The 13949-nt window shown below is 40.5% G+C and overlaps 1 protein-coding gene across 1 annotated transcript in view; it reads right to left on the reverse strand.

The window, feature by feature from the left end:
- The window catches only part of LOC139620680 (NALCN channel auxiliary factor 1), a 94447-nt gene that overhangs the window by 18590 nt on the left and 61908 nt on the right, over nucleotides 1-13949 (reverse strand). The window lies entirely within an intron of this gene.

Raw genomic sequence — 13949 nt, forward strand, 5'->3', positions numbered from 1 at the left:
AGGGGGCTGACAGAACGACAAACATGCCACCTGCTCTGCCAACCCTGTCACCCAGACATTCAGTTTATGTACAACAGCAAATATGATCAAGGGGAAGGTAATTGCAATGTTTTCCGTTAATGTAATGAGGGAATGTTGTGAATTTACGTACCCAACACGTAGCAAATATGTTGATAAGATGTTCACACACAACATATTTTTATACCAAAACATCTGATCTTGCAGTACAATGTTGCAGCCTTATGAAACTTTTGGTTATGTTTAGGCACTGGCAGCTATTAGTTCAGGTTAGAGAACGATTGTGGTCTGGTTCAATCCAGAAAAAGTTCACAGTGACTTCAGACGCAATATATTTATTTACATTTAACATACAACATAACTATGATTGTTCCCTGACCTTAACCAAAGTCCTGCAATATCCAACCAGAAACAAGACTCCAGGGCAGTTCACGAATGTGGTGCTTCATTCACTCAAAAACACGTTGCCTCTGAACATATTCCAGCCACTGGAAAAACCCTGAAGTGAACAGCACTTCTAGTGGACTGCACAAGTGTGAGTGCACAAGAGAACATTAGGCCAGTGGCAGTAAACATTATACTAGTTGTACATACAGTAACTGCTTGTCAGTGTCCCAGTTGTGAACACAACAGTCACATCTCATCGCCTTTTAAGATGATATCATGATCTTGTTAGCAAATTTGCACATCCAGCAGTTACAGAGTGACATTATCATTCAACTGGAGTCATGTTTCTGGTCACATCATGAACATAAGTCCAATAATCACTTCCATTTACTCCATTTTTGCTGTCTACCAATTCCTGAGGGAAGTATCTGGCTCTTTAGCTGCTAAATGCTCCACTATGTTCACCAGTTGCCAGCTGTGCCGGTCTGTCTGTCTCTCTGTCATTTGGTAGTGTTCAGTGGGTTTTTAGAGCTTTTTTGCTGAAAACAACTGTGGCCCTGAGAGCTCAGTGCACTGCAACTTAACAAATCACATGTAAATAGACAAAACACCAGCCAGCTGCGAGAACACATGCACAGCTTTTAGAAAAAGTGCTGCAAAGTGAGAAAACACAATCAAAAAAACAGAGCGGTGAGGGTGGCGCAAGCAAGTGAAGTTGTTGGCCAAACAGCACAACAATGAACAATGACGATGTATCTAACACTACACACTATGTAATTTGTACACCATTATTATAAAAATATTAATTGTGCACATGAACCTTGTTGGTAACACTTAACCTTAAGTCCTCTGAGAGTGACTATATGACTGTATAAGGAGCCAAGATGGCAGCGGTGCAGCACGGGGTCGAACTCATCTTCCTCTGCTCCAACCTAGCTACAGTTTGGAGCTACTGAAATGGCTTGTTTTTGGTTAATTTCATTTTATTATTTTTTGTTTATTTATTTACTTTTTTTTTTTAATTAAATGCAATAAAAAGTGTCTCCTGCTCTGGGTGTTCATACACACTTGGCTACTAAATGAGCATAAATCTTCTTTTCACTCCTGGTCTGTCATTTAACATTAAAATCTGAAATTAATTTACAAAGCCAACTTGTTAAAAACGAGGAAACACAACATCTGTGATTTGGAAATGGTTTGGATTTCTGAACCTGGATGAACAGCGGTGCGATATCTGTTGTAAAATATGCAGACAACCTGTGCCAGTGAAGACGGGAACCATTTGAAAAGGTAACATCCCATCATCCCATTATCCCATTAGATAATGCGATGAGACAGATAATGATAGAGACAGTAGTAGTCTGCAGTCCCAGCCTGCTTGTGCTGGCTCCCAAGCTCACAAACAAGCCTCTTGTGGTAAAATTAGTTCAAACCCCTGCAGCACCCGCTCCCGTCTGCCTCAACCACAACTGAGTCTTTGGGAACCAGGCCAGTAGCTGTTTTGTCACTGTATAAATTACATTCTTCAAATGTATCTATTTTTATTTTAAATCTAAACACAACTGTCAGTAGCAGTGTGCAACAGCCAATATGTAGAGTGTAGCATCTTGGTCTTTTGTGTGATGTTGATTTAAATGTTATACTGTACCACCTTACTGGTTCAAAAGGTTTAGAGCCATAACAAACATTTCTTTGACTTATTTAGGATTCAGATTTAGATTCAGAATATAATATAATATAGAAACCCCATTGAAATTCAAATTAAAAGGTAACAGGCATGTTGAACGTGTCTCTTTCTTTAAAGATAGTAAACATTAATCAATATGAAAAAAAAAAAATGTTTTAACTTTATTGGCCAAATCGCCCCATTAAATACTTATATACTGCTTAGAAATGCTAAATACAGGGGGTTGGAATAAAAAGTTGCCCACTAAATTTATTAATGATATTAGTTAATATGGTTATGGTTAAGTGGAGCATAAAGTACTGCATACTACAAACACAAGAAATAGTTTATAATTTATGTAACTATGCTGTCAACATGGAGCCTGGAACATGAGATACTAAAACACATAGTAATGCCTGTGAAAATCCTGCATATACAAGTACATACACACACAAATACATGCAGATACATGTAGCTGCCCAGTCTCTCGGCACACAGTAGGAAACAGCTCTACCCACTGTTTAATTATCAGATGAGGAGCCACCAGAGCTGAGGTGGTATTGATAATGGACGTCTTGTCTGGGCTGGTCCAGTGTGAACCCAACACCAGCTGCTAAATTACATTACACACACACACACACACACACACACACACACACACTGTGTTGAGGCCAACTCCACTGACAAGGGGTTTGACTCTCAGAGCACTCAACATGTTGACACTACATTACCTGTCATATCAGGTGATTCCGTAAAATCCTATACAATCATCCCGCAATTTCAGTTTCTATAAAGCTCACACTGTGTCAGAGGGGTGTCAGCAGTCATTTTTCAGGTTGTGGCTGATGGTGGTGGTGTTTTATTGAATGACATTATACAGTAGTAAAAGGTGTTTTCTGCAGTTACCACTCTCTTCGTTAAAATACAGTTTTGCTTTGAGGCAAACAGAACTGAGCTCAGGTGATGTGAGTGACTGATTTTAGGTGACATCCAGGACACAAGGTAGAATTTGGTCTATTACCTTATTTTTGTTCTACTTAATATGTCTGAATGTTATAATCAAAACACAGCGGTGGAACTAAAATTGAACAAATTTACAAATTTGGAGATAAATTTAGCTGCTTGTGTCCTCAGACTGGGTTGGAGGTGACAAAAATGGTAAATGAAACACCAACTCAGTTAAAAACTAGTGAATTAAAATTCTGAATCCAGTAAATGTTGATTCAGATTAAATGCAATTAAATTAAATGGTGAAGCGTTACAACCAATTACCCAAATTACATGATTTCACAGTGTTAAAATGAAATTGTCAGCAAATTATTCTATGATTATATTTGATCGGCCTGACATTTATTTATCTATGAGAAATTTAAAGCAGTTGATTTAGTGCCAGTTAACCACTAATTCTTAAAACTAATTGCTGCACTTAATTTGATGCGGCTTACAGCAACATCTCACTTGACTCCATATCAGTTCAACTGTGTGTCAATCAAGGGACATCTTACCGCCCATCAGTGTGATGTATCCATGTGTTTGATAATGAAGATATTTCGCCATTGAAAATGTTCTGCCGGTGGGATGGTGCACATGCAGATTTTCATGTCTACTTGCACGGGGCATAGATGGTGGTGGTCCCTAACTGAGACGATGGAATCAATGAAAAGTCTCAATGAAACCTCACCAATGACATCATCTTTGTTCCCAGCTACATGGTACACCCAGCAGACGAACACATGAAGTGTAATCCATTGAATATGTATGATATGGGTTGTGTTGTGGACAAGCATTAACACATACATGATTAACAGATCTAATTTGCTGTATCTGGCAGGATAGACGTTTGAAACATGATGGACGTGCTGTTGAGGTTGTTTAATGACATGACCCTAAAAGCAGCCAGTAATTAAAGGTGGTACTGATTGCAAAAATTAAATTAACCATGAATGTGCCATATCATTTGATAGCTATCTATTCCAGCCCCTATATGAGATTATAGAGTACTATGGAGCACAGTGGTTGAGTCAAATGGCTGAGACTGAAACAGATACTGTTGAGGAAATGTTATGCTGTCAAGTCAAAACCAAGGTAAACCCCGTTAAACCAGTTAAAATAGCCATGTGTGTGAGCAGGCATTGCATTTGGATGACAACAATTTGTAACTATGATATTAATGGAGAACAATGGAGGGTTTTGTGAATTGTGCATGTTCGAAAATGCACAGAAATATAGTCTTGTATTGTGAAATACATTTGACCCACAAGTCCTCCTTTAATACACAACTGAAATGAGTTCTGAGTTGAGTCAGTTGTTGTTGCTTTCTAGACAGAAGCTAAGAAAATGTGTGTGACAGTTGAGGGGAAACGTCTCTTGATCAAAGGTAAAGTGTGGAGCTGCTATGACGCGACTCATGTCTGGGAATCTGCTCCTCCAACCAAGATTTCACTATATTCTGAAAATAATTCCGAAAACAAATATTCTGAGTCTGTTAAGAGAGCATTTTATTAGATGGGATGGAAAGAACAATTCAAGATAGCTTTCCATCTTTTCATGTTGCCTCTGATGTTATCTCTTTATCACACATATGGACGGGAAAGTGGGCCAAGACTAGCCAATGTTTGAAATGCAGGACCAAATTAGAAAGGAATGGCAGAATCTGATGGGGTCACATCGTCTGGGCCAAACCTGAGACATAGCCGCTTTGCTGCTCCCAATTAGACTAAAAACTACAGCAAGAAAGTCTGAGTCTGATGTATTCAACCAGGCCACATTCCGCCCCTGTGCCTCTATCTGTCAGAGAAAGAAAAGGAAGTGGGAGAGCAAGAGAGAAAAGGGAGATGCAAACATTAGAAGAGGAGGAAGGAGAGACTGAAGATAAATTGGTCAGCCCTCCCCCCCACCTCTCTCCCTCCCTCTGCCTCTCTCTCAGGACTGCTGTGCGAGACTGCAGATAGATTCTGATGTTCTCATTTATGTCTTAATGATTGGGTTAGTATGCAGCTTGTGCTCTGCAATGCTGCGCTTAGACAGAAAGCAAGATCACAGAGGCACGCAAAGCATACATGGGCGCTCATACACACATACACTGCAAGATGAAGGGCTTAACACACAGATCTAATGCAAGCAGTGACACATACGTAGATATGTGTTTCAGTGGAAGCGCAGAGATTACACTACGTTTTGCAAAGCACACTTTGAGTGCATTTGATCAGAATTAAGTCATGAATCAATTGATATGTTGCAGTATATTATTCTAAAATGTACCATGACTGAAGGGAAAGTAAATGCATGTTATACGGTCTGCCTACCAGCTGAGGCAAGAGGGAGGGAAGCAGGGAGAGAGAGAGAGAGAGAGAGAGAGAGATAGATTGTACTTGTAATGACATGTCATATCATCATGGGTGGTTAATGCTTGAAATTCCAGGATGAGTATCCTTTTAGTAAACAGCCGTATCATTTGAATATTTCATTGAGGCCAATTACTAGCTTGTTTACTTATTAATCTGATTGCTGCTGCCAGAATAAGCCACAGCTCTGTATCATGGAGAGAATGAAAGTTTGTGCAAGCAGTGGAGAGCAGAACAGAGCAGCCCCCACACTGCTGGTAGGCCTACTGCAGGGAAAAGCATGGAGTTTACACTGAATTATAATGATAGCTCGGAGAATATTATCATGACTGAGCTAAGCATTCAAGGTCCTAGAAGAGATGCACCTAAATGCATGCCGCGTATCCATGCACACCGTAAATGTGTCTGCCCGGGTAAACAGTTCTGCTGAACAGCCATGTTTTAAAAACTAACATTTGACAATTACACAAATGAATTGATTGTTAGGTGCAGTCCTCCTCCAAACAGCCATTGTTCCATCATATCTTGGAAACAGCAGCAGCTTCTAATCATGCCAAGGAGGTGTATATATGGGCCTGTATTAAGATAGATACTTGGTATTTAAAGAGTTTGTAAGGTGGTCTCTTTTTTTAATCACTTTTCCAACAACAAAAATACAGCAGCTAAATTGTAAGGATGTGTGCTTATTGGCTCTAATGCTCTAATCCCCTCATATTAGCTGTGCGGCTAACTAGGTCAGCTACCTGCAATAGTAACAGAGTGTTACTTCTAAGGACAATATTGCACCATCACTGGCCAACATCATTACTTTGTGGTGTTAAAACCGGCCTTGGCAAAAAGCCTTGAATGGAGTCAGTGCAACACTGCTCTGTATTCAGGATTTCAGCAAGTTTCTGTGAGGTGAGTTTGCCAGTTGTTTCGTGCTCTCTCATGTAAACATGAAACATATTGTTTGACAATATACTGTGTGTTTTCTTACTACTGTAGCTACAAGAGCAAACAAGCACTATACTGTAATACAGTGGTAATACTGCATGAGTATCTTCTACATGGATCATTAACTGGTAAGGATGCTGAATGTTACCTGGGACCAGTTAACCTGTAGTCTTACACGGCACTGAATTAGCATCATTTGCATGTAGCCGTCAAGAGAATATTAAGAGCCTTTTTCCATGGTTCTGCCTCTGCTATCACTGCAAACTGCATGCATCCAGTGCTAGACTGGAAAGCTTTACAGACATAGCAACAGTTACTACAGGGTGAGAGATTCAATGGACAAAGAGGTAACAAGTGTTTAGTAGGACAAGATGTTTATTTTCCAAAAATAACTTTTAAGATTAGTCAAAATGGAACAAGATATTAAGTGCTGGTTAACTGCTTCAACACATTAACTGATCGGCAGGGAAATGGATCTGAAAATTCAATAAATGATTCTTGTCTATGCTGAACATATGTTCAGACCAAGCACTGACAGGTCCATTAATCGAAGCTATACATCCCATTATAACAGGCTGTGTAGGAACACAGTTGCGTTCCTTTCCCTGCTGGCCTATTACAAGTCAAGGGCCTACTCAAACCACAGCGCCTGTCATCTTGTATCATCGATCTACACCGTGTTATAACATATAACAGAATATATATTTTGCACTCACACTAAAGCCTCACAACAACAACAAAAAAAACAACAAAAAACAATTGAGATACTGAGTGAGGGTTGCAGATAAACGTGTGTTCCATCAAGGCTTCCTACCTCACATTCAATGTTTATCCTAACAGGAACATGGCTGTAATTCCATTGGGCTATGATGACAAAATGGACCATCTAATGGCATCATTGGGTGGAGGAGAGCTAGCCTCAGGGCCCAGCTCACCACTGCTTAGGGGAGTTGATATATGAGAGGATGAGAGCAGAGCAGTTTAGGGGCAGCAGCAGTTTCCCATAATAGTAACACTGCAAAACCTGCAAAACCCATGATCACTGTGTTGTGCATTTAGCACAGGTGCACAGGCATAGCAGAGTTTTACATAAATAGGGTGGGTGGAGCGTGTGTGTGTGTGTGTGTGTGTGTGTGTGTGTGTGTGTGTGTGTGTGTGTGCATGTCCCTGGGTCAGGCTCTTCATAATCCAGCGATTTTCCACTCTGTTGCCTCCATTGTGAGGAGGAGAGAACACAGGAACTCCTGGTGCACTCTGCTCCACTTCCAAACACGCGCTCCATGTAACAAAGGCTAATACTACACTTCAGCCTCATCATGTATATGTGTCCTCTTCAGCACTAATCACTGTCACCCACTCATAGAGGGCCTACTTAATGAGGGACATTCTCACCGACTGTCTGCTGTGACGAAAGTACGACACACTGTGCACAGCAATAACAGATAACCCATATCTCACTTCAATAATTGATAGCCTATATCTCCCTGCAGTTCAGGGTCTGCTCAGCTGGACATTAGAGCTCAGGGCCCTTTTATATAAATCTTCTAAGAAGACGGGTTAGTGCCAAGTTGTAGTAGGAACTCAAATCCAGTCAGATGATCAAATTCATTCATACCTACAATTATAAAGCTCTCTTCTCCTTTTGATTTCCTAGTGATGCATTCACCCACATCTGTGCCTTTGTCTTTTTTTTTCTGACCTTGAATATTACTTTGCCCTCTCTTCCCAATTTCAGTTCAATTTTTCTCACCACTCTTGTCTCCTTGATGTTCTCCTTTGTTTCCTTTGCTCATTCAATCCCATAATCTGCTACTCCATTTAGTTCTACAAATAAAGGCAGGCGTAAGTATGATAGATTCTGTGTGGCAGAGAAGTGTCTGAGTATGGAGACATAGTGTCCTGAGCCACGGCAATGTGTTGTATGAAATTGAAAATTTGGACCATACTTCTGCATAGTCACAATCCCCTGTGAGTCTGCTCTATTCCATTATGTAAATGAGTCTGTAAGAGTTACTCCTGAGGATTTATGAAAGAGGGCAGACATTTATAAAGACCCTACATATGCTGCATCTTCCACTGGACTGACTGCAGTGGCTGGACCTGTAGCTAACTAAGAGTTACCATGACATTATGAATGGACAGTAACCAACAGTTCTTGAAAATGTGACAAAGCTACACATGCTGCTCTTGGCACAAAGGGTATGCTGACCTTCTTCACGTCATTCTCTGAGAGATGTAATGATCCCAACAGGTTTTGCCCTTGGTGATCTTAATGACAACAGCCAATCATAGATAATATACTGAGGCCTCTAAACATCCCTGTACTGTACACACATACTGTAGCACACTTTATTCTCCTCTCCTGGTGTCTATGCACACTTGTAGGAGCTCACGTTCCCAACATTTGCATTTAAATCGAAAACACAGTAAGTAATTCCTTAATTCCCTGAGTATCCACAGTCCCAGATGACCCCACTCCACAGTGTCCTCCCACACACATCTACAAGAACAGAACAATCTTTTCCTGGATACCACTGTGTGCTTGACACCTCCTCTTCCTCCCCCACATACTACACACAAAAGGGTGCACATGCATGAACACAGACTGAACACAAAGAAACACACACACAAAGCCATGTCAGCACCAGAGGAGGACATATGAGGTTTTGTATTGTCATTAGGGGAAACACAATGACTCCTATACTGCTGTGAGCTCTTTGCATTCTTAGTGATGACTATATTTTGTGGCCAGTGGCTGTCATCTGAGGACACCCTTTGTCTACTGCATTCCATCAACCAGGGAAATGATGCTTAGAAAGACACAATTAACTGACACAAAATGTAAGGACTCCCCTTTTGCCATACTGACATAATTTGAATGGATTTCAATCACTGCACAGAGTTGACATTCCCAGGCTACTACTTTTAACAATCAGCACATACATGTATCACCCCTGCCGAAACTCACTACAAAACAGCACAAACAGCTTGCCCAGATGTCAGACATGATACCTCTTTGCTGATTGTAAATCCATGCAAGGGTTACATATGAAACAATAGATTTGAATTAATGAAACTGACCCAAAGGACCAGCAATTATACATATGGTGCACTGCAGACAGGAGCTTTGAAGTGTTCGCAGTGCTGTTACCTGTGTTTCAACCAGGGATGTTCCTAATGAGTAATTTCCCTATTGTTTGAACAGAAATTTAGATTTAGACTAATAGACTGGTCTAATAGTAAAAGAATACTCAGAAAACAGTCCAAATTGCCATAATCATGTGTCTGCTGGTAATGTCATATTGGTTTGCCTAGTTTGGAAAATATTAGCACTGCTAGCACCAGCAGCCTTTTTACCTTGCAGGTTAATGTCTACATGCCTTTGCTGAATATGGTTACGCATTCGGACTGTAAATAAAGATGGACATAGCCTCCGTCACATCATCCATAGGTTTCTGAAGAGCAGTTTTGAAGCACAGAGTGGGCTGCCCCCGTCTAATTCCCGGCTGATTAAAAAATCAGCGAAGAGGAGGGGCATGGAGCCAAGACTGCGGTGCATGCCAGTTTAAGAACCGTGGCAAGCATACACTCCCATTACCATCACTAGCACAGCCGGGCATCTGTGCATCTTACGTGAAGGCCAACCGAAGGCTAATTCTTTTGCTGAGTGATTAGCTAGTAAACGAGCTAAGCTAACATGCTAGGTATGGCGAGACATGATCCCTGCTAATTAGTGTCATTATAGAAAAACATACAAGAATTTCAGGGGCACAGACTTCCTCACATTCTGTTAGTCAATTGACCACACAACAAGGATATTATTTGTCCGATGTTTGCATGAAAAAATCCTCCGAAAGTCAGCACCCACCTGTAACTGAAAGCGGCATGGTTTGATTACGCGTAACTTCTGGCCTTAATCAAATTTTAACACCCCCCCCCCACCCCCCGGTGTCATGAAGTGGGAAATTAGCTATAGAGAGTAAACCATATTGTGTACCAGGCTGTAAACATGTTTATTTCTGCTGTAAAGTTGGACATTTTAACATGGGAGTCTATTGGGACTGACTCGCTTTTAGAGCCAGCCTCAAGTGACCATTCAAGGGACTGTTTTTGGCACTTCAGTGTTGGCTGGGTTTCCGCTTGGTTACACATTGTCGAGTGATTATATGCCAGTTTATTATGACATGGCTTACATACAACCTTACTTTCATTTTGTAAATCAAAATGCTGCCAAACTGCCCTAGTTTTATAAAACCCATTTTCCACCTTGACTGTTTACAACATCTGGACATTAGCACAGGGAAAAGGGGGCAGGTGGCTGCATAACATTTTAAAGTTGAGTTAATTGGTGTTGTACATTAATAAAATATTGATAATTAGATAGCCACATGTAGGTATGATATGTAGGATATGATCCTGCATCAGGTTAGAGCAGCAGTAGTAAGGCTGCTTTCACATGACATGTGACATGATATTTTCATTGCTCCCTGAGATATCCACATTTACGGTGTTTGAAAACACGTGCATCTACTGCCTCAAGTGCAGTGTGACCTCAAATGTTCCAGAGCGTACAAGCAGTTACATAACACGGAAATGCCAGGATGTGTGTTGCCTGTGTACCCACTGGTCCAGCTTTGTGGCATCACAGCAGATTGTGTCATCTGTACGTGACTGGTGATTGCCCCCCCGCTGGACAGCATGCCAGGCTTCACTTTTCTTATCACTTAACTCTACAATTACACCACTTCTCATCCTCTAAATCACTGTGATTTTGTGTAAGTGTAACTTAACAGCTTAGTTATATCAACACCAAAACAATTCATTAAAGGTTTCTGCAAAATCTTTCAGTCTATGTTCAGCCTCACCTGTCTGACAGAACATACAAAGAAATATCTTATGTAATGCCAGCAGAGTGTAAAAGCCCTCTATCAACTCTGAAAAACTATACACAGCAGGCACTGGTGTGGAGTTATTTTCCACTTTACTGGAGGTTCTTTCTGAGAGTATCTCTGTAAAAGATGCAGTGATGGCAAATACGTATGATAACAGAGCAAACAAGCATGTCTCATGGGGGATTCACTCTACTTCTCCACATTATTCGGTTTGATAGTAGGACTTCGGTCTACCAGCTTACAACCGTGTCTTAATGTCTCCATCATTTAAATAGGGTCCCCTGACTCCCTGCTCAGCTAAATGTCATCAGCATGCGAATGCAGTAGCCACAAACCTCCCATAAGTGGCTTCTGCCTCTAAGCCTTGAAGGAAAAGGTTCCTGCCTTAATATGCTAAGTAAAGATGAGTGCCCCAGTGCTCTCCTGGCCTGTATCACTTATTAATAAAACAGCTAAGAGGTCCACACTCTGGGGTTCTGATCAATGCTGAATCGCTTAATGCAGTTTAGCCGGCCTGTGTGTGTGAACATGTGTGTGTGTGTGGGTGTCTGCATGTGTGTGTGTGTGTGTGTTTGCATGCGAACGTGCACATATAAACCCCTAGTTATGTGCTTCACGTTTGTTTACTTCTTACATGAACTTGATAGATGAGTGCTTGACCTGTGATCAAGAAGGTGACATGCAAATTGAGGTGCCGCATAAATATTTACACACTGTACATTGTAATTACTCTATGTACCACGCAAACAGTATTTGTGTGTAGATTTGGAGATTAATTATAAAAATGTAAATATAACAGATAATCTGATGCGTTCATTTTACTGAGTAGTTTAAGACATAAAATATATTATTAAGGCCTTAACTACCACTGTGAAAACTGAGGTCAGGTCCTTTTTTTCTAGGAATTTCTAAGTTGTATCAGCCTGGAGGTACTTACATTCTTTTTTTCAAACAATATATATTTATTAGGCAGATTCTAGTATTGCAGACTCAGTATATTTACTTTTAACTATTTTTACTTTAAGTACTAATGAAAAAGTGAATCATAATTAAAACCTTTTTTAAGTAATGCTAAACACTTTCTGAAAATCTTGTTTTTGCTGACCTCCAGTAGTTGAACTTCTCAGCTTGCAGCAGTGACGTATACTCTAGGATGTGTCAGGACTTTGTGACATCATTGTTGGGTGTGGTTACAGGTGGAATAGAGCACACCTTTGACTGTCCGTGGTTGTGGCCAGAGAGGGCAGTGAAGCACTGTTTTTAAGTCTGGTGTTAAGTTTCTGTTTAAATACATTACATGTCTGGTCAAACTTTTCTGAGGTTAGAGTGTACAACGGGTGAACTCATGACCTCAGTATTTCTAAAATTCTGGCTTTGGCCATTAGAACAGTGTTCCTCCTTTGATTCCAGCCAAACCCTTTGTCACATGCCATCATATCCTGTTGCTGTGTTTCCTCTCTTTATATACTGACATACTATCAAATAAAGGCGAAAGTGCAATAAAAATTCAAATCTGGCCTGTTAAATTCTCTGGTCTTTCTCTTTTGTATTAAGAATTGCCCTTTGGCTGCCCTGTGTAATACTTGTTTTTATAAGATAAGCAAGTGAACTGCAGGAGGGTTAAGAATAATTAGGCCTTTACCCATTTTCATAGACTAAATTCAATTTGATACTGAACAGATGGGTACATGATTTCTCAGGAAGGACTTTTGCAGTGTAAGCACAAAGGGCCCTGTTCCATATGCTTCACTGTAAATTTGTGTGTACTGTGTGTGTATATATATATATACATATGAGTTAATGTACGTACTTAAATATCCCTTCCCTTCTAACTTTCTCGCTTTCCCATCAAGCCCTCTGTCTGTCTTTCACTTCTCTTGTATTCTCTTCCTCCCTTTTAAGTCCTGACCCTCTATTTTGGCCTTGCTTGAAGTAAATGTAGAAAGTTATTTCATTCACACTTGGGAGTAAAATAGTATAATATACTTTGAAAAGTTAACCAAACTTGAAAAAAAACATTTATTTCACAGTTAAAATAGTAGTTGCTCAACGCTCACTTCACTTCCAGATTTATACCACACAGCACCAGCCAGGCAAGTGTGTATCTAGCAAAGGAAGGGCATCCTGAGGTGATGTTAAAACAACGCAAAAGAAAAGAATATATGTCCCCTAACCACAAGTTGAGATAACAACTTTTGACAACTGGTGAGAGGTATGATGTGGATGAGAAGAGGGTAAGGATGCAGCATGGTCAGGACAAGCAAGCTGACAAAGAGACAAACAGCTGCGTCACACACTAACTCGATTCATTTTCTCAGTGCGAGCTGCCACCGTAGCTGTTGTTGCTGTTGTTAGCTACAGTAGCAGGTTATCACTCCCGCAGCACATGTAAACAAACCAACATCAGAGGCCAGCGTGATACGAGCAAGCTACATTCCTTACAGCTCCTGAAGGTGTGCAAATGTGTGTGTGTGTGTTTGTGTGTGTGCGAAATCGGACTGTTTTTTATGATGATATTTCTATTTCTAGTATTTCCAGCCCTTTTCAATGCATATTTTTTTAACCTCTTCGCTGTTCTTGCGCATGTTTTCTGTTTTGATTGTTGGATTGTTTTCTGGGTTGTTTTAAATTAAAGTTTTACCTGCATGTCTTTCCTTACAGAACATAACACTGAGACAAACAGGCAGCAGATGAGCCCCTGCTTGT

The sequence above is a fragment of the Trachinotus anak genome, unplaced genomic scaffold (genome assembly GCF_046630095.1).
Source record: "Trachinotus anak isolate AG129_WGS33_773 ecotype Australia unplaced genomic scaffold, CSIRO_AGI_Tana_v1 ptg000001l, whole genome shotgun sequence".
NCBI lineage: Eukaryota > Metazoa > Chordata > Actinopteri > Carangiformes > Carangidae > Trachinotus > Trachinotus anak.